The sequence below is a fragment of the Typopeltis vanoorti genome, chromosome 6, assembly GCF_054136105.1.
Source record: "Typopeltis vanoorti isolate ZY-2024b chromosome 6, IOZ_Tvanoo_1.0, whole genome shotgun sequence".
Lineage (NCBI taxonomy): Eukaryota > Metazoa > Arthropoda > Arachnida > Uropygi > Thelyphonidae > Typopeltis > Typopeltis vanoorti.
In genome coordinates, this window is record NC_143554.1 from 3322025 (window position 1) to 3342284 (window position 20260).

Genomic DNA, 20260 nt, shown 5'->3' on the forward strand with positions numbered 1-20260 from the left:
ATTTCTTGTCTTATAACCACCTTTATGTAATGGACCTATTTCATCCTTTATCCACTCATCATTCATGAGGATTTGCAAATTGCAGAAATTCATTAAGAGAAGATGATAAAAACATTTAAGTTGCTCAGAAGGTTTTATATAATTGATGCAAGGATATTTTTGAACTTGACTGAAAGGACCAAAACAAGATTATCCCTGGAAGATGAATAATGGTATGGTTAGAAAGGGTTTAGGCGAATTTTTTTTTTTTTTTTTGCTTAGTTATGAATGGGTAGAATGGGTTGCCAGAGTCAGCTGTGAGAGCTTTGCTAATGGGTTCAAGAAGAGGTATGACAGGTATAATTATGCAGATAGTTTGGGTCTGCTGTGAAGTCTTCTGACTGCATAGAAGTGCCTCTACAACAATAAATAATAATCTACTTCAATTCTGACAGTGTTGCATCAACCAAGGGAAAATAGTTCCATTGCATAAAGGAGGCTCCAAGACCGAAAAAAAGCAAATCACCAACCAATCAGTATATATCAGAAGTTGTTGACAAAGTACTGGAGAAGTTGGTCAAGAGAAAAATACAGGAATGGATAAATGGGAAACTGTATGGGGGACAGCATTATTTGTGAAGGGTAGGTCATGTCTCAGTAACTTACTTTTTATACAGTGATAGCCAAGTTCAATAAAGGTAATTGGTTTATACAGTGATACTGCTAGACTTTGTAAAAGCCTTTGACAGGATACCACATGGAATTCTAATCAGTAAACTGCAGCATAAGCAGATGGATAAGATGTTGGAGAGAGCAATAGAGAGTGAACAGAGTAGTTTACTCAGGAGTATCCAAAAGAAAGTTGACACTAGTGTGCTGTAGGATTCTCTTCTTGGGCTGCTACTATTTAATTTGTTCATTAATAATATAGGAAAGGATCTGAGGGGAACTATTCAGTTATTTGCCAATGATGCAAAATTCAATAGAGCAACAGTTAATATGGATGTCAAATTTTGCAGGATGATTTGAATAGATTGACAGACTAGGCAAAAGAGAATAGATGTCTGTTTAATGTGGCAACACATAGTTATGCATTTTGAGGTGAAAATATTACCAGCTCTATACCACATTAGTGGAACTGTACTCAAGGAAATTGACAAAGCCAGACTCTGGTGTGTTAGTGGATATAGAGTTAAAGTTCAGGGAGCATATAGCAAAAGTGGCTGAAGCAGCTTATCAGATCACTTGGTTACTGAAGAATACTTTGACAGGCAGGTTATTGTTCCTCTTTTATCAAGCCTTGATAAGACAGTGTTGACTACTGTGTGTAGATCTGGGAACAGTGTGGAATGAACCTTACAAGAACAGGTTCAAGATTTGTGGGTTACAGAAACTGGTGATAGGTGAAAAAGAGATGATATGATTGAAACATACAAATTACTGAGGGGGTTTTAACAAGATTAATTCAGACAAAAGTTTTCAGAATAGGTGTGTGTTGGTGAGAGAACTAAGGGCCATCCATGGAAAATGAGTAGGAATATAGTTAACAAAAGTGTTACTAGGTTTTGTGCTTTGAGAGTAGTGAATGAGTTCAAAGCAAAGTATAATAGATACTGCACAAATGTTGGATAGTTCCTGACATGTTTAGGGCCTCCCTCAATGAGTCTAAAGACTCATTACAGTTGCCCATAATAACTGGCAAATGCAAAACTTGTCTGGATGATACACTTTTGCAAAGTGATCATTTAGCAACAATTATTTCTTTATCTGTTAACTTCCTACTATCAGCACTTCCATCCTATCACAACAGTTCTTACTTGCTACATAAAAAAGTAAAAACTTTTAGATTTTATAAGTGGATATTAGATCCAATATTACTTCAAAGCTGAATGTAGAAATTATGAAAGTTTCATAAAAATAAGTTGACCAGAGAGCTTACAGGAACACTCATGAGTTTTTTTTCTAAGCAGCCCATGCTAAGGCAACTTGTGAATGTAGGCAAGTATTCCCATAAGCTCTGGATCTAATATCCACTTTATCTATAAAATTTTGCATTGCCAAACTGAAGTCTTTTGGCTTTTATTTGAAAAGTAAATATGAAAGTAAAAAACTTTCATATTTACTTTATCAGGCTTGTTTAGCTAATTCTCTCTTATAATCTGATTTGGCCTTTAATATATTCTGTTAACTCTCTATTATCAGCATTCATTGAAGTCATTCTATAACCGCGCGGTTAGCCTAGTGGCTTTGCGCTTCGCAACCATATGCTTGGGGAAGGAGTGTCCCAGGTTCGATTCCCGTTGTAGACGTGAGGAATTTGAGGATCTTCCTCAGGCATAGCCAAGTTAGCCGGTCTTGGGCGCGGTCAGTAGGGTTTTTTCCGCTAGTTTATCTGGCGTTTTTCATCCCGCAAACAGGCAAACCGGCCCCGTGAACATACGCCTCTACAGTCAAAAATATATCCCCCCCCAGCGGCAGACCAGGCGACGGGTCGGTTGGGAGTAGTACTAACAAGAAGTCGCATCTAAGTAACACGCAGACCCTGCATATGAAGCGGGAATAACGCGTAGAAGAAGAAGAAGATTGAAGTCATCCTATCATAATTCTTATTTGCTACATAGCAAAAAACTAACATAGCCAAGTTAGCCAGTCTTGAGGTGGACTGCAGGGTTTTTCTCCCTAGTTTATCTGGGGTTTTTCCTCCCTAAATTCTCCATGTAACTGATGGTCAGATGTAAATATACTGATTGCAGTATGACAGACATGCTAGTGAATGGGACCATATATCAGTTCTATTACTTTGTGGATGCCTTTAGACATCACTAACCATTTCATTGCCATATCTGCAAATGCACTGCTGGTAACAAATCTGATTGTCACTTTTTATCCTGACAAGTTTTGTAATATACTTTTAATAGTTGTTTTAACTCTGTATGCCATTTAGTTTTCCTTAAATGCATTTTTTTAACCACTCAATGTTTCTGCCTTGTATATGGTTCTTTCGTGAAAGTTTGTATTATGATTTTTGCTTGCAATGACCAGTTGGTAGATAAAAAAAGTTACAAAAAAGTGAATTGATCTTTTGCAGAAGTTGTGACAAGTCTAAGATTAATATTGGTATCATTTCCAGGCCTCCGTGGAGTCAGAGGCTTGGAAACTCATCTCAGGTCACCTCAGACCAAAATATTATACCCTCCATGGAGTTGACTCATCGTGGGAGTTTCATTCAACTGACAACATTTATCATATAGAATCTTAAAGTCCTTGCATTAACACATTCTGTTAATGCATTCCATTCATAACTCCATGTAAAAAATCTACTCTTCACATCCTTTTACATAACTTTCAGGAATGCCTTCTGATTCTTCCTCTCACCTTCCACTTTTTCTAATCCCCTCTAGATTAATCTGATAAAATCCTCTCACTAACTTAAACATAACTCTTCCTCCTATCCACCAATCCACATTTTTTCAATCTCTCTCTCCATAGCCAGCATTCAAAAGTCTTGACATTGTCTTAGTCACTTGCCTCTGGATCCTCTCCAATGTTTCCACATCACATTGAAAACCAGGTGACCAGATCTGAGCAATATAGTTCAAGTGTGGTCTATCTAGCACATTATACAATGTGCACAACCACTTCCTTATCACTGCATGTTAGAGCAATTATCATAGCAGTACTATGATGTGAAATCTTTACAACCCTACCAACATGCCCTCTAAACTTTAGTCTACTGTCAAACATCACTCCCAAATCTCTAATCTTATCCACCTCCTACAATACAGCACCATCGGTATAATACACAGCCTTATGTTTCTGCCCTCCAAAATGCAAAATCTTGCACTTATTGATATTAAAACTACGAGCCCACTCTTTTGTCCAAATAAATACACAGTCTATTCAAATCTTCCTGAAGGGATTCAACATCAGCAGTGCTACTTATAATTCAACTTTGCATCATCAGCAAAAAACTGAAGATCGTCTCATATCTTCCTTTGAAAACACTCAACTTGAATTGCTGGTATCAGTGAAGTTAAATTGACTAATAGTAGAAAAATAAACAGAAAGTGTCATTCAATTATATATTCATGTGGAGACAGTCATTGCAACGGAGTAGCAATTTTACTAAAAATAAGATTGTCCAATCCTAACTTGGATTTTGGCCCATAAGTGACAGAGCAATTGCATTAAAAATTGCAGCTCAATCTTTTAATATTTTTATCATATAAATATATGCACCTACTTCTGATTACCCAGATGAATATGTAGAACACTAAGAATGACTGTTCAGAACAAATGCAATTTACAGACAAAAAATACTAGTTGTGGTGGTGGGCAGTAGATGGCATTGATTGGTAGTAGTGGTGGAGACAGCTGTATAGTGGGTGTCCTGTGATGAGTGACTCCTTGGAGGTGTCACGAATAATAATAACTATCATTATGGGAGATCTAAATGTTAAAGTAGGCTCAGAAAAGATCTCTTCCTACATGGGAAACCAAGGCCTGGGACACAGAAATCCAAGAAGAGAAAGATTAATACAATTCTGTGAAGAAAACGATCTGGTGATAAATACTTTGTTTAGCCAACCTCCTAGAAGACTTTACACATGGAAAAGCCTTTGGAGATAGCTATAGAACTAGATTGACTATATAATGATTTAAGATTCCAGAATAACATCTTATAAGCCAAAACATACCCAGGGGCTGATATTGGATCAGACCACAATCCTGTGGTCATTAAATCAGCAATAAAATTAAAGAAAACAATGAAACCTATAAACATAGAAAACAGTTACTCACTGAAACCACTAGAAATAAATGGATTATAAATCAAGTGATACAAGATAAATTTTTAAAGGAAATGGCACAATCCACTGCTGGCAACGTTCCAGATTCCACAATCCAAGTATCCTTAACCTAAAGATGAGAGTGAGAACAGATGACAAAATTTAAAGAAGGCAATAAATAGGGCAGTAAAGCAAACAATTCCCAAATTTGAGAAAATGAGCCCAGGATGAATGACAAGATACTGAAAAATGGAGGAAAGAAAGAAACACGAAAATCTTGTCGAATACAAAAACTTAAAGATCAGAAAAGAATGCAGGATTGCAAAAGAACTATGGCCCAACAAATGCAAGGAAATTTAGCTTTTGGACACAAAACCAAAGAACTTCATGAAAAAGTTGGGTGCTAACTAGCAAATCTTGGAAATGGGTAGGATCTCATTGCATTGAAGATGCAAATGGAAAAAGACAAAATAAGGGATATAAGCATTTGCAAGAAAATTTAGAGGGGCCTACTATTTTTACCTATGAAGTAAAAAATGCCATTAGGAAATTGCCAGGAAAAGCTCCAGGAATGAATGAAATTATGGCAGAATATCTGAAGGCTTTAAATGATCAGGATATAATATCACTGACTGACATATCTAATGAAATATTAAACTGGACACCTGCCAAAAGATTTTAAGCATTCAACATTCCTACCAATACCTAAAAAATCTATGACAATCAAAATGTGAAGAGTACAGAACAAGTCTGATCAGTCAGATAGCAAAAGTTATGCTATTTACACACACAAGGGTGGTCTGAAAAGTTCACTGCCTTGACCACAGATGGCAATTTTTTTCTAAATTTGTACATCTGTCATAAGCATATATGTAAAATTGCAAGTCATTCTATCAAGTAGTTTGTTTCATACAGCTGCCTGAAGTAAAAGTTTTTTCTATATCCCTTGAAAGGGATAAAAGCAAGTATTGTGCAGTTATGAAAAGAATTTCATAACTGCACGATGTAAAAGGTTCTCCAAAAGACATTCATTCGAAGCTCATGGGCATGCTTTTCCTTTGTTTGACAATTAAGAAATGGGCTGCTGAGTTTAAACTTAGCCATACCAGCCATGACGATGACCCACATGAATGACGTCCAAAAAATGTAACAGAAATCAATGATCAAGTGCATGATATGATATTGGATGACCGGCAAGTCCAAGTGCATGAAATTGCTGAGGCTATAGGCATTTCAAAAGAATATATAGGATAAATTTTGGATGAAGAATTGCATATGAAAAAGCTTTGCACAAGATGGGTGCCATGCTTGCTCATAGCAGATCAAAAACACTCACTGAAAATCTCTGAACAGTGAAGTGTTTTAACAAGAATGAAACTGATTTTGTGCATCTATTTATTATGAGACTTGGATTCACCATTACAGACCAGAATCCAAACAGTGGACAGAAGCCAGTTGTTCAGCACCAAAGAAGACAAAGTTGGTTCCATTAGCAGGAAAGGTCATGGCATTGGTGTTTTGGGATGCCAAAGGCATTTTGTTTATTAATTATCTTGAAAAGGGTAAAACAACAACTGGAGAATATTATTCTGATCTTTTAACCAGACTAGATGAAAAACTTTGTAAGAAAAACCCAATTTACAGAAGAAAAATCATCTTTCATCAGGACAATGCATCTGCCCACAAAAGTGTTTTGGCAATGGGAAAATTAAGGTATCTGCACTATGAATTGTTGGAACATCCACCCTATTCTCCAGATTTGGCTCCAACTTCTATCTCTTCCCAAAACTCTTCCTTGCTGGTCAACATTTTTCTTTGAATCAAGAGGTGATTGCAGCCTTAGAAGGATATTTTGCAGATCTCACTGAGAACCACTACAGGGAAGGGACAATGGCACTAGAGCATCTCTGGAATAAATGTATTAATCTTAAGGGAGATTATGTTGAAAAAAATAATTTTGAAATTATAATTTTGTTTTTTCATTGTTAGGCAGAGAACTTTTCAGAACACCCTTAGAACTACTATAGAAAGATATCTGGAGAAGCAGAAAGAAGTGTTTCATTGATTACACAAAGGCCTTTGACAATATAGAACATGAACTTATAAAATGCATCAAAAAATTAGCAGTAGATGATAAAGATACCAGATCACTAAAATCTATATTGAGAGCAAACTGCCTCAAAAATATCAGGAGAAATCTGAGGAATTCCCAGTATAGAAGGGTGTCAAACAAGGCTATGTTCTTTCTCTTGTATTGTTTAACCACTATACTGAAAATATCTTCCAGCAATTATTATGTGACATCTCCAGGAAGTCCAAAAACTCATCGAGGGAGAGTGTGCCAACAGCATCAAATGATTGATCCTGTCTAACTACTAATTGTGCTCAAACTTGCTTAACTTTTTGTGTAAGCCATTAGTAGCAGAGGCTCTACCAATCGACCAACCTTTGCTGGCAAAGGAATCTGCATAAGAGGCAGAAATATAAAGAACTTAAGATATACACATGATAGTACTGCTGGCTGAAAATAAAGATCCTCAAAACCTACTACAAGACGCTGAAACTAATTGAAAAATATGGACTTAAACCAAAACTATGCTGGTAACAAGAGAAAATACCCGATTTAAATATCAAGAAAAAACTAAATACTTTATTTGAAGTAGATATATTTTAAGGGATATATATTCCCTGTCTGGAATATAGCTACCTGGAATTTGAAGAGTATCCACCACAATATAGAAATAGACCAAGCATTGGACGAAAGAAATGTAAAAATAGCAGTAATTACAGAATCTAAAAAAAGCAGAGAAACAGATCAAACTGAAAATTATATACAGTGGGATAAAAGCAGAAGAGTTAAATCTGGTGTAATGATTTTATAGATAAATCTCTTAGGAACAATATAATCCATTACTTTCGGAGCAATAGAATAATAGAAATGAGAATTAAAATAGAGGCTATATGACAGTAATTGGAACTTAGACACTTGAAGGAAAAGAGACCTCAGAAAACTTTTGCACATGACTGCAAAAAATTTTAAATAAGACCAATCCTAAAAAGGTTCACATCTTGGTAATAGGCAATCTTAAACAAGAATTGGCAATAAACCAAACATAGGACCTATAGGAGAACTTAAATGTAACAGGAATGGAAATAGATCAAGATTTTACTATAAGCAATAACCTTAAAATAACAAACACCTTCAAACAGACATCCATAGATACATCTAGGAAGCAAGAGAAGCATTGATTACATAATCAGCAATATCAAAATTGTCAAAAATGATAATAGATACAAGAGTATACAGGGGATCTGAAATAGAATCAGATCATTACCTTTTAATTGGAAAAATTAAATGGGAATCAAAATGGAAAACAAAAATGTATAAGGAAAACAGAAATTTGGAATCCTTCAAAAGTTAGACTTCTAGATGACAATAGTAAAAGAGATGTACCAAAAAAGAATAAAGAACTGGATGATAAATAAACAAAAATCAGAACATAGAATGGTCAAACCTAAAAATCATAATGACAAAAGCTGCAAAAGAAAGTTAGGAACAAAGAAAAAGGCCTTAGACCGGGATGACCGAATTAAATTCATTATTGAATGAAAAGAAAAAGCATAAAAATTGGCTCAACCTGAAGTCAATAGAATTTAAAATCAAATACAGCAGAAAAAAAGCAATAGCAAAAGCAGCATGCAGGAGAATAAACAAATGGAACAATTTTGTAACAAAATTAGACTGTACACTCAAAACACCTAACACAAAATCCTTTAAGATCAAAATAATGAAACTAGAGAAAAAGCAGATACCATTAAATATAAACATGACAAAATTACTACCAAGCTCTGTGGTATGATGAACGTTCAAAACAGAAAACCACCCTTTGTAAACATCTGACAAGGAAATCATTGCTCTAGAAGAATTAACAGAAGCATTAACACAAAGCAAAACAGGAAAGGCTCCAGAAAAGACAACATAAACTTGGAACTTATCAAATATGCAGGACTTTAATTCTCACACAGGTTACTTGACTTTTGATTTGGAAAAGAAAAAATGCCCACAAAAGCAAGTTATCCTCTTCAAAAAGGAGAAAAATCTGATAGTAACAATTCTTGTGGCATCAGCTTACTTAATACCTGTTATAAAATATATGCAAAAATCTTAGCATATAAACTTAAACATAGTAGACCCAAAATTAATAGAACAAAATGGATTCAGAAAAGGCAGGTCTTGCATAGACTGCATTTATGCTAAAATTACTAATTGAAAAACAGTAATGAACAGAGAAACATGCACAGCTCTCATATTACACCACTATGGGAAATCCTGGAAGAATATGAATTACCAAACCAACTCTTTAGAGCCTTATTTAATATATCAAGATAAAATCTCTGTCAAGTACAATAATTTAACATCAAGCAGAAACCAATAAATAGAGTGCATCAGGGTTGCCCTCTCAGTTTTATTTAATTAAAAAAAAGAAAGAAATGTCCGTACGGTTAGCCTAGTGGCCATGTGCTTCACAACCATATGCCTGGGGCAGGAGTGCCCTACGTTCAATTCCCATCGACAACTTGAGGAGCTTCATGATCTTCCTCAGCCATAGCCAAGTTAGTAGGTTTGGGTGTGGACAGCAGGGTTTTTATCCCACAAGCAGGCAAACTGGCCCCATGAACACATACAGTCATGAATATTGCCCTTAGGGGATGCAGCAGAGTGGCAGCGATCTGGCTGCATTAATATGCCAGTAACCCCTCATTAGGAGGGGACTCAACCTGTCCTAGACAGATAAGGATAGGATAGATAAAATCATAAAAGAATTGAAGATAACTAAATGTAGAAGGATTCCAGATAAACCATAACAGATTAGCTACTCTACTTTTTTGCTGATGACCAAATAACCCTTGGAAACAATGAAGATAAACTACAAAAATAAATTATGCAATCTAATTAACCTGATGAAAATATATGGTATGGAAATATCAGAAAAAACTCATGGCCTTCAAAAGTGCTAATCCAATAAGAAGCAATAGTAATAAACAAAATAATAAAGCAAATAAATACATTCAAATACTTAGGATGCATAATGTCATATGAAAATGAAGCTGATATAGAACCAAAGCTATCAAACTTGAAAAGTGACAGGCAGGCATAAAATTTTTAAACCAAATTATGTACAGAAACACACAAATAAGAATCTACAATAATAGTATCTAAACCTGTCTTACTTTATGGCAGTGAGATATGTAAAAAAAGCAGATGAAAGAAGAACTGAATCATCCAAAATGAAATTTCTGCACAGAACTTAAGGAATCATAACAATGGACAAAATGAAAAGCAGCAAAATCAGAAATAAAGTTGGAATTACAAACTCCCTAAATGAAAGTTTTGCTATAGAGAAAAATGGAAAGAACACATACTGAGAATGAACAGAAACAGAATACCTAAACAAATTCTTAATTACCACCCAAAAAGGTACCCGATGCAAAGGAAGACCCTTAAAAAGATGGAATGAATCCAGAACAGGCCACTTGGCATATAAGCCTGGAAAGGAAGATTCGAGTCAACTAATTACAGGGAATTGAAGTGTGATACAGAATTATTAAGAAGGATAGAAATTACTAGATCAACCTTCATTAGCATGAAAAACATTGACCTCAAGGAAATTGACACAAAAACAAGAATTAGGCTGTCCAAATGCTATGGAGGGTCAATATTGCTATACAGAGCAGAAACCTAGACTATCAAAATATTGTGAAAATAAACTGAAAGCCTTTGAAATGTGGATGCTCAGAAGAATCCTGCCAAAAGGACTGCCAAAAAAATAGAATTAGAGATGACAGGACTGATGAAAACCATTAAGAAAACCACCTACCTTGGTCACATTCTAAAAAAGGTACGAATCTATACAAAAAGCACTTTTAGAAAGGAATGATACAAGGAAAAAGAGGAAGACAAAGAACAGATTGGGTGAAAAATATTAAGGACTGGACCTTTTATAATCTTATGAAGAATAAAAGAGAGAAGCACAAAACTGTACATGGAAGCTCATGATAGTCAATCTCCTGGAAAGAGATGACACCTGACCAGACACTGTTGTAACCCTTGCTGAAATTTTATTCATGCATAGATAATTTTGTTTAACTTTTACATTTTTATACATATTTTTCATGTGCTAATGTAATTTGACTATTTTTGTGTGCCACTGTGGCCTCTGACCTTATGTGCAGCTGTAACTTTTGCTGTCATTTTATTTATATGAAGACAGTGTAACAACTTTGTACATTTAGCATATATCTTTAGTTTATTTACTAATGTATTTTTGACTGCCTTTGTCATTGTCTGTGTAAATACTCTTTTTCCTTAATTTTTTTGTAACTTTCTGTAAATGCTGTGTACTACTGCAAACTTTTGTCTTGGTGCAGTATGATTATAATTTTTGTACCAATAAAACAAACCATTCATAATTACTCTTCTTAAGCTCCTACTATCATACTATGGTAACTCAACATTCTCACTCTTCAATGAGTAACAACATTGAAATCAGGTGCTACCTCATTCCCACTTCATTGCAAATCTTTGGTTCCTACCAGCACAATGAATTCTGCACTTCCTTTGCTCTCCACACCCTTAGTCGCTATCATCCTTCCTTAAAATGCATCTTCAACACCTGCTCTGTTTTCAGATCTTTTGGCATGGAATCCCCATACAACACTACTTATGCTTTCAAGGACAATCTATTTATACTCACCTTAATTTATTTAAACTTAAATTCATTTCTAGTATCCTAACTTGTGCTTATATCTCAAACTGCTATTACTCAGCCTTCATTTCTATATCATTCTGCATTTGTCTTCTTCCACTTCCTTACCAATCTACACTGTGCATGAAATCTGCTCATTTGCATTATCTTTCTTTACCACACAAAATGTCTCTTTCTCCATTGCATTCTCACTACTTTCACCCTCATGCCACTGATACCTTACTGAAGATTAACTCTACATTGAAGTCTGACTTCATCCGCGCCATCTGATTTAAAAATGCATAACTTATCCACATAATCAAATGAATGCATATGCATGCCATGATTACTCCGAGTCAGTGTACATAAGAGTTCAAAGCAATTAAGAGTTACATAAGTTTGAGAGAAGAAATTACTTACAGTGTGGAATGTCAAGTAAGCCTTTGGAAATTTGCAATAAGAAAGATCTATAGAAAAGCTATTAAACAAGGCTGAAGATGTACTCATAACATGGTATAGTATCCAACAATCCATGTAGATGCAAAGTTATTCCCATGATATATCCAATTAGTAAGCTTGTCTGTCCAAAAAATGGTAACATCATTAACTCAGGATCAACCATTTGTTCTTCAGAGGCCAACAAAAGGCAGAGCAAACTGACATATGCTATATAGTTTCTAATTATCAGGGCCACTTAATTACCAGTTTGGTAGTACTGGTTGTGATGAAGTAGACTAGAAATAACTAAGCTTACAAGGAACATTGTGTTACATACAAAGAGCCACAACACAACTTTTATGATATAAGGAAACCTGTTATGGCTGTAGGGATTTTGATATTGGAAAACTATTAGTATCTGGAAGTAACCTTCCTACTTAATAGTTGTTGGTCTTCCTAGCTGCCAACTAAGCAACTTGAAAGTAGACTGGAGCTATGGCTGAAGCAAGTAAGGTAAGGGTATGAGGTCAGTGTGTCTGTTTTGAAGGCAAACTGGACAAGAAATCAATTTCCAGAAAGTTCAAAAAACCCAACCACCACATGCTGGCTGACACTTGTACAGGTTGTGTGGTTGTGTGGTTGTGTGTGTGTGTGTGTGTGTGTGTGTGTGTGTGTGGTTCCCATCCACAAAAGGTCATTAGAAACCTATAGTACATTTTGCACAGTGGGTAGCCTAAGGATTTTTGCCATTTTTTATCAATTTCATATCTTTTGTAATTTATTTGTTTTTATATAGTCTAGCCACCCTGTTCTAAAGACCAATCATGGAACTTTAAGCCACTTCTGGTCTCCAATAAGCAAAACAGTGGTCTCACACCAGGCAATGAAATTCATCTTCCACATAAAGGCAATCAAAAACATCTGCCCCCAGTGGAATTTGAACCTACAACCTGTTGGTTGCAGAGTGGGCATGCTAACCACTCAGTCAACAAGACCAGTTTTTTCCTAACCTGCCATCAAATCCTAGATTTGATTCGAGTTTTTTTTCCATCCAAAGGATCACTATTGCAAAATGATAAATGCTCTCTTAAGGAAGAGAGCAAGTGAGACTTCAATGTTTCTAAACAGGTTTATTAAAATAAACATAACCTGACGAGTTACATAAATCAGACTTGCATCATAAAGCATACAAGACTTGTATAAAAAAGGCAAAAAATTAATTACAAAAAGCAGATGTTATTTATATAAACTTGTTATTTATTGTAATATGTAAATATAAATATGTTATTTATTTATATTTATATAAACTAGTATATATAAATATAAACAAAGTGACCAGAAAAATGTATTAATTTGTAAGTGATGGAACAATACTAGTTGTTAGGCCACAGAACATGAATGCAACATGTCATATCCCAGTTCTTTGGTTTAGATTTTTGATTAATATTTCTTTTGGTGTAGGATCAAACTTTGGTCTGTGTGTGGGAAGAGAGAGAGAGAGAGAGAGATATGTTTAGACTATGGCTATCTCTCCAGACTATCCTGTCTTGCTTACATAATGAATACCACAAAAGATACAATGAATTTTATATACTTTTTTTTTGTTATAGGAGGATATGGACGCTTAGGTGGATTGAGAACCTTTATATCTTATACATTCGCAGCAGCAAAAAGCCACTTTGACATTGTAATCATGAAGCAATGTTGCAACTTTGTAACAATCTTGATGTAAAATAATATAAATGCATTTAACTAACAAAATTCTAAGATTACTTGATTCTATCCAGAAGAGGGCAACCTGGTTGATTACTGATCTCTCTCACAGAGACTCAGTTTTTGCCTTGTGCCTCTTCTACAGTTACTTTCATGAACAGTGATCTGCCCACTATTGTACCTTTACTTTCCTCTAAAATTATTAGAACAAGAGCCACTGACAGCCAATATCTTTGTACAGTCCTCAAAACTCAAAAACAAACTTCACTACCTCCTTTCATTCCATCGACTTCTGTTCTTTGGAAGTCTCTCACTCTACCTTCTCCAAAGAAAACATTCAGGTGTGTGCATGTGTATATACACACCGTATTTTCTGGTGTATAAGACGCACTTTTTTACCTTAAAAATTCATCTTAAAAATGGGGTGCATCTTATATAATGAAGGTAAAGATTGTTTCCTCTTTTCAAAGTCATACGCACTCCCTTTTATGTTCCAAGATCTTTGTAGGCGGTTAATGGTGCAATGAAAATCTATGCGTGACCTCCATGTGACTTCTGGCACGTCATTGGCCAAGAACTTGGTGTGGTCAGGAGATTTTGTACAATTTGTGTAAAGAAAAGCGCGTGGAATGTGGAAAAATTGCGAAGTGGCCAGAACTAGAGACCAAAGTTTTGAAATGGGTGCAAGAAAATCAGCAAAATGGCATTGCCATTTCAACAAAAATGATTTGTACACACGCAGTCAAAGTAGCCTATGAGCGTAACATTGAAGATTTTAAAGGTGAATGGGGTGCATCATGGTGTTACCGTTTCATGAAACGCAGTGGACTTTGTATGTGTACAAAAACCAGTCAAAAAATGCCAAAAAAAATGAAGACAAAATTATTTCTATATTATAAGAAATTAATGATAATAGAGAAGAGTCAGATGACAGTGACATGGGTTTTGCAGGTTTCTGAAAGGTTTTCAGAAAGGTCAGTTTACAATTAAAAATTACCTATTATTTTATCCATTTTTTTTTTTAAATCATAAAGTTTAGGTTTTTTTTCAGAAAAATTGTATTAAATTTCTTGGGCGTGTCTTATACACCAGAAAAAAGGTATATATATAGTCAGACCACAGATACAAGAACCTTGGCTGGCACAGTGCCAAGAAGTCAATTCATGTTGAAGGGGAGAAAGGAATAAAGTGATGTATGAATTAGTCATCAACACATGAAATCTTATATACATAAAATTTTCCAACTGTTATACAAGCAAAATAGTTACCACTTTAAAAACTAGAATTGTAACAGTTTTTATTATTCACCTCATGTATACAAATTATACTATTCAACAACTTTTATAATTATGACAATATTTCACAATACAATTCGATGTACAGTACAATGTTACAAAATAAAATTCAAGTATTACTATCATATTCTGTTGGTACTAACTTATTTTGGCTATTATTTTATTATGGTTAATAAAATGTTCTCATATGCAAGTAGAATTATATATTTCGAATGGTTTCATAGTTATAAGTAACTGGTTTAGAGTAATGCAAGTTAGTTAATGCAAATATGTGTAACCAAGGGCTGTATGATTAAAGAGTAAATTACAAATTCATCAAATCAATTATTGAAAAATGCAGAGAAAGAAAAAATTGGATAACAGGTGAAATACTTGGCCTTATGGATGAAAGAAGAAAATATAAAAATGCTGTTAAAGAAGATGTGGCCAAATACAAATATCTTAAAAATCAAATTATAAGAAAATGCAGACAAGCCAAAAAATAATACCTAGAAGAACAGTGTAATAACATAGATGAATTATTTAAAAAAGAAAACAGAAAGCCTATAATGAAATTAACAAACTGACTTTCAAATTTGATAAGAACAGCAAAAACAATGCCATCAGATTAAAATGGAAAATTACTAATAGAATCTGAGGAGGATATATTAATGGAATGGAAGAATTATCTTGAAAATCTCTATAATGGCAACAAACCTGATGTTGATATCAGCATAGAAAATCAAAATGAAGATAATCTAGGACCCCCAATAATGTAAGAAGAATTTGATAAAGCACTGTCCAAGATGAGTAAGGGAAAAAATCCAAGTGTAGACAATATTCTTATAGAACTGCTACAAAATCTAGGTGATGAGACAAAAACCTTATTCTATCAATTAATAGCCCAAATCTATGATAGAGGAGAAATACCAAAAAGGAGTTTATGAAATCAACCATAATACCAAAAAAGAATAATTCACACAAATGCAGCCAATTTAGAACAATAGGCTTTAATCTCATATGTTAGCAAAATTCTGCTAACAGCAATTCAAAATAGAATTTATTCAAAAATAGATTGTCTATTGGATGAAGACAGATTTGAATTCAGAAAAAGTAAAGGAACAAGAGAGGCAATACTTTGTTTAAGAACAATAGAAAGAAAATTAGATCTTAGTCAAAATACTTACATTTGCTTCCTTGATTTAGAGAAAACATTTGATAAAGTAAACCAGCAAATACTCCTATAATGTCTAATATCAGCATAGATTTGAGGGATAGGAAAAAAAATTTATCAAATTTACAAAAATCAAAAGATAAGGAGAAAATAAATATCAAGAGTGGAGTAAGACAAGGATATATACTTCCACAACTTTCATTTAATTTATATTGAAAGGCCATTCAGGAAACTAAAGATAAAATAAATAGTGGCATAAAGATAAATGGTGAGCAAGTCATGTGTATAGATTTGCTGATGACATAGCTCTTGTAGCAGAAAGCAGAAGAACGTTAAAAACAATGCTAAAATTACTAAATAACCTTGAAAAATATAAAATGAAAATCAACACAGATAAGACTAAAATCATTGTTACAGGCAAAATCCCTATCAATACAGAGCATATAGACATCAGCAGGAAACAAACAAACCAAGTGAAAAGCTTTAAATATTTAGGAAGCCTAATAACAGAAGATGGCAGAACAAGAGAAGACATAAGATCAAGAATAAACACAAAAGCCCAATTCTCTAAGATAAAAAGCATTTTAACAAGAAACCTCAACCTACAATTGAAAAAAAAAAAAAAAATTAGTAAAGACATTGACATGGAGCATTGCACTGTATGGATGTGAAACCTGGATTCAAAGCAGAGAAGATTAGAGGCTTTTGAAATGTGGTGCTGGCGTCGCATGAACAAAAAAGTCCTGAGAGAGATGAACAAAACAAGAACTAATAAAACTGATCAAAATTAGAATGGATAGGTGGTTTGGACATATACTTTGACATGATAGATGTGTGAAAAGAATAACTGAAGGCAAAATAGAGGGGAAAAGAAGAAGAGGCAGACCAAGGAAAAACTTACTTGACCAAGTCAAAGACTGCAAGGGTTTGAGGAGTTACCAGGAGGTTAAGAAGAAAGCCAATGACAGAGCAGAATGGAAGAAATTGCTGCTGAGCTACCAGTCCCAAGAATGATGCAATTGATGAAGGGCCATAGCCATACTGGTTACTAGAAAAGTAATTGGCTCAAAACAGACAAAGAGTCCAGGGACCACTTCTAAGAGGGCTGGCTCCCTTACCAGTTATAATAGTGTGCATGTTGATATTTTAATACCTAATTGAATGAACCAATTTGTAAATCAATATCTTAATTGGTTATGATATATGAATTATAATGATCTCATACTACACATTTAAAATAATTGTCAACATTCTTTAATCTCATAAGGTAGTTTCTCAATCTTTTTCTGAATACATATTCTGAGGCTATAGATTTAATTTCATTCAGAAGTTTATTATAGCTACTCGTTGCAATATACTCTAAAGATTTATGAAAAATTTCTTTGTTAGCCTTAGGCACTTCCAGTGTGTTTCGACCACAGCACAATCCATAGTCTACATTATATACCAAGAAACTTTCGGTGTTTCTTTTTACATAACAGACAATCAGAGAGTTTCTGAAATGGTAGAATATTATGAACGATATACAGATCATTGGTTGAGTGTGCAAAGTTGGTAGTAATTATGGCTCTAATTATTCTGGTTTGTATTCTTATTAATGGAAGCAGATTGTTATAATAGTCTCTGCCCCAACAGGTAATGCCATACTACAGTGAACAATTTACCCATATTGCAGTGAAGAATTTACCCAAACACTGCTGCCATATGCAGAAGTGTTGGAGTCTCGCATCTGTAGTCAGACAATATATATTATTAAACAGATTCATTTCTTAATCTTCTCACCAACACATGGCATTGATTTGCTATAGGTCTTGTGATGTGTGCGAGTGAGATAAAAAATACATTAAAAATTTGTTGAAATTCTATTTCAAATAGTTGTTGGGTACATCAAGAATTTTATTAATCTTCAATTCACACCCATAGAGGGCAGGATTATGCCTCTAGTAACAGGAGTCTCCTTTCTTCTGACATACTGGAAATGTAAGCTCTGTCCTGTAATGCTTTTATAAAACAAAATTCACCCAAACATAAAATTCACTCCTGAACTAGATCACAGAAAAATTATTGTTCTGTGACATCCTTCTGGAAGTAGAAGGAAGATTTTTTTTGGCATACAGAAACCCAACAACTGGACTAGTTTTGAAGTTCTGATGACATCTACTGTGCGTAATTTTTTTCCCTAAGGTTTCTATGTTCTTAAAAAGCTGTATGTTTTCTTATGTTCTTAAAAAGATGGTAGAGGAAGAATGATGGTGGCCCTTTAGGTAGAACATTATCCATTTAAGGACAGATGGAAACCAAATATCAATGAGAAGGTGGGTGTAGTTTAGAGGTGTGAACTAATCCCACTTCCTCTAGCAATTTTTTTCCCCTTCCATACCGACTACAAAAGTGAAAAATTGCAATTTCATGCTAATTTCATCACCTTTCTGCATCAAAACTATCACACCATTAAGCAATAGTCATACTAATATATTACCTTGCCCTGCTATTGTGATTTCTTTCTTTGTATTCATTATAAACAGCCTTCAAAGTAGTAATACCACACTATATTTTTTGAAATCATGAGAATATAGCTGATGATAAACTAGAAGCAGTGAAACAGCATATCATTTGAAAGGCTGACTACTCAGTTATTCTGAAATATGATTATGATTCAGCAAGTTGCAAAAATCTTATATATTAACAGGGATATATGCAATAAACATACACTCATGAAAGACTGCACACCTATCAAATGTAACACGAGTGGGCTAATTAGTAGAGACAATACAGAAATACTGCTCAGTGCTTTTTCAAGCCACTTGAGATCAAAGCTGAAATACTGAAGGAAATTTATCTACTACCTAAAATTAGGGTTACAAAAATCCGACCAATAATCAAATCCGTAACTACTGCATGACAGCTGGAGAGAAGAGATGCAATACAACCTGCGAACTAGGAGAACAAATATAACAGAAGTTATACACAACGCCCCTCGCCCCCCCTCCTAAATCCACAAACACATTTGATCTTATGTGCGCAACAGTACACAATTAGAGAGTCGAAGCCATTTAATCCCCTTTAAGAGTAATGGGGTTTCTTTCTACCTGTAGTCAATACAAAAAAAAAAAAAAAGACAGCATTTTGGAAGGGTGTTAAGACTACACATACGTGCTAGCAAGAGGACTAATTTACCATCAGAATGCAATATAATCTTAACTGGTCTTGAAATGATTTTGGTTCAAAACTTCTAAAAAAACGAGAATTCAAGATTACGATCATCGCTGATGATAGTAATCACAATTCTAATATCAAAACAGCGATATTTGTAATAGTCGCAAACAAAATACAAACAACACATGAGAAGCGTCATATTAAAGGGACCAGTTAACATTCTTTACTTAATAGCATATTTGCTAACATGAATAAATAAATAAAAGCCATTCAATCATAGCACGTCTAAATAATTAAATCGTAGTTATGTAGGAGAAAAACGCTTCAAATTCAAAGCGAGTTAAAGTTAGATGCTAATTTTATTTTGTTGATCAGTAACCATCACAAAATCTTTTCATCTTCTAATATTTCTAGAAAATGAAAGAAAACGAAATGACTTACGAAATATAAAATAAAATTACGTAGTCCTCTGCTTTCGTTGCTGAACACCAAGCGATAACAAAATCCAAAATCCACAGTTGCAATTTATAAAACTCTTTTCCCAAATGGAAATATTGTGAAGCAGCGCCACTATGCAAAATAAAACTCTAACATATCGTAAAAATCGTGTTTCGTACTGTTTTTGGTACGTTCTGGAGATTGTCCAGGCATAGCTAATACGGCATGTTGATAAAATTAATAGACTTTCCGCTATAATATCACCAATTAATTGTAACTAGTTTGCAGATTAACTGTTTCTCCTAACATTAAGACATTCTTGTCATGCGAACGTCACCCATAAAACGTGGCAAACTTACACAACATTAAATGCGTTGTCAGACAAAGCATTACATAATCCAAAAAGAGGCCAAAATCATAGAACTTCAAAGCAATTTAAATATCAGTCAATAATAATAATAATAATAATAATAATTATTATTATTTTAAAAGTCGTACTATAGTCGCTAACGGAAAGGAAGTCTAAAGGTCACCGCGACAGCGCAGGTCAAGCAC

General features: G+C 34.3%; 1 protein-coding gene across 3 annotated transcripts in view; it reads right to left on the reverse strand.

The window, feature by feature from the left end:
• The window catches only part of SkpA (S-phase kinase associated protein 1 SKP1-related A), a 53994-nt gene extending 34069 nt beyond the window's left edge, over window positions 1-19925 (reverse strand). For 2 of the 3 annotated variants that reach the window (XM_090394647.1, XM_090394646.1), the window contains exon 1: window positions 19709-19925. The gene's annotated coding sequence lies outside the window, so the exon portion shown is untranslated. The remainder of the gene's footprint in view (window positions 1-19708) is intronic. The other variant, XM_090394645.1, reaches the window with a different exon arrangement.
• Between the last annotated feature and the right edge of the window lie 335 nt (window positions 19926-20260).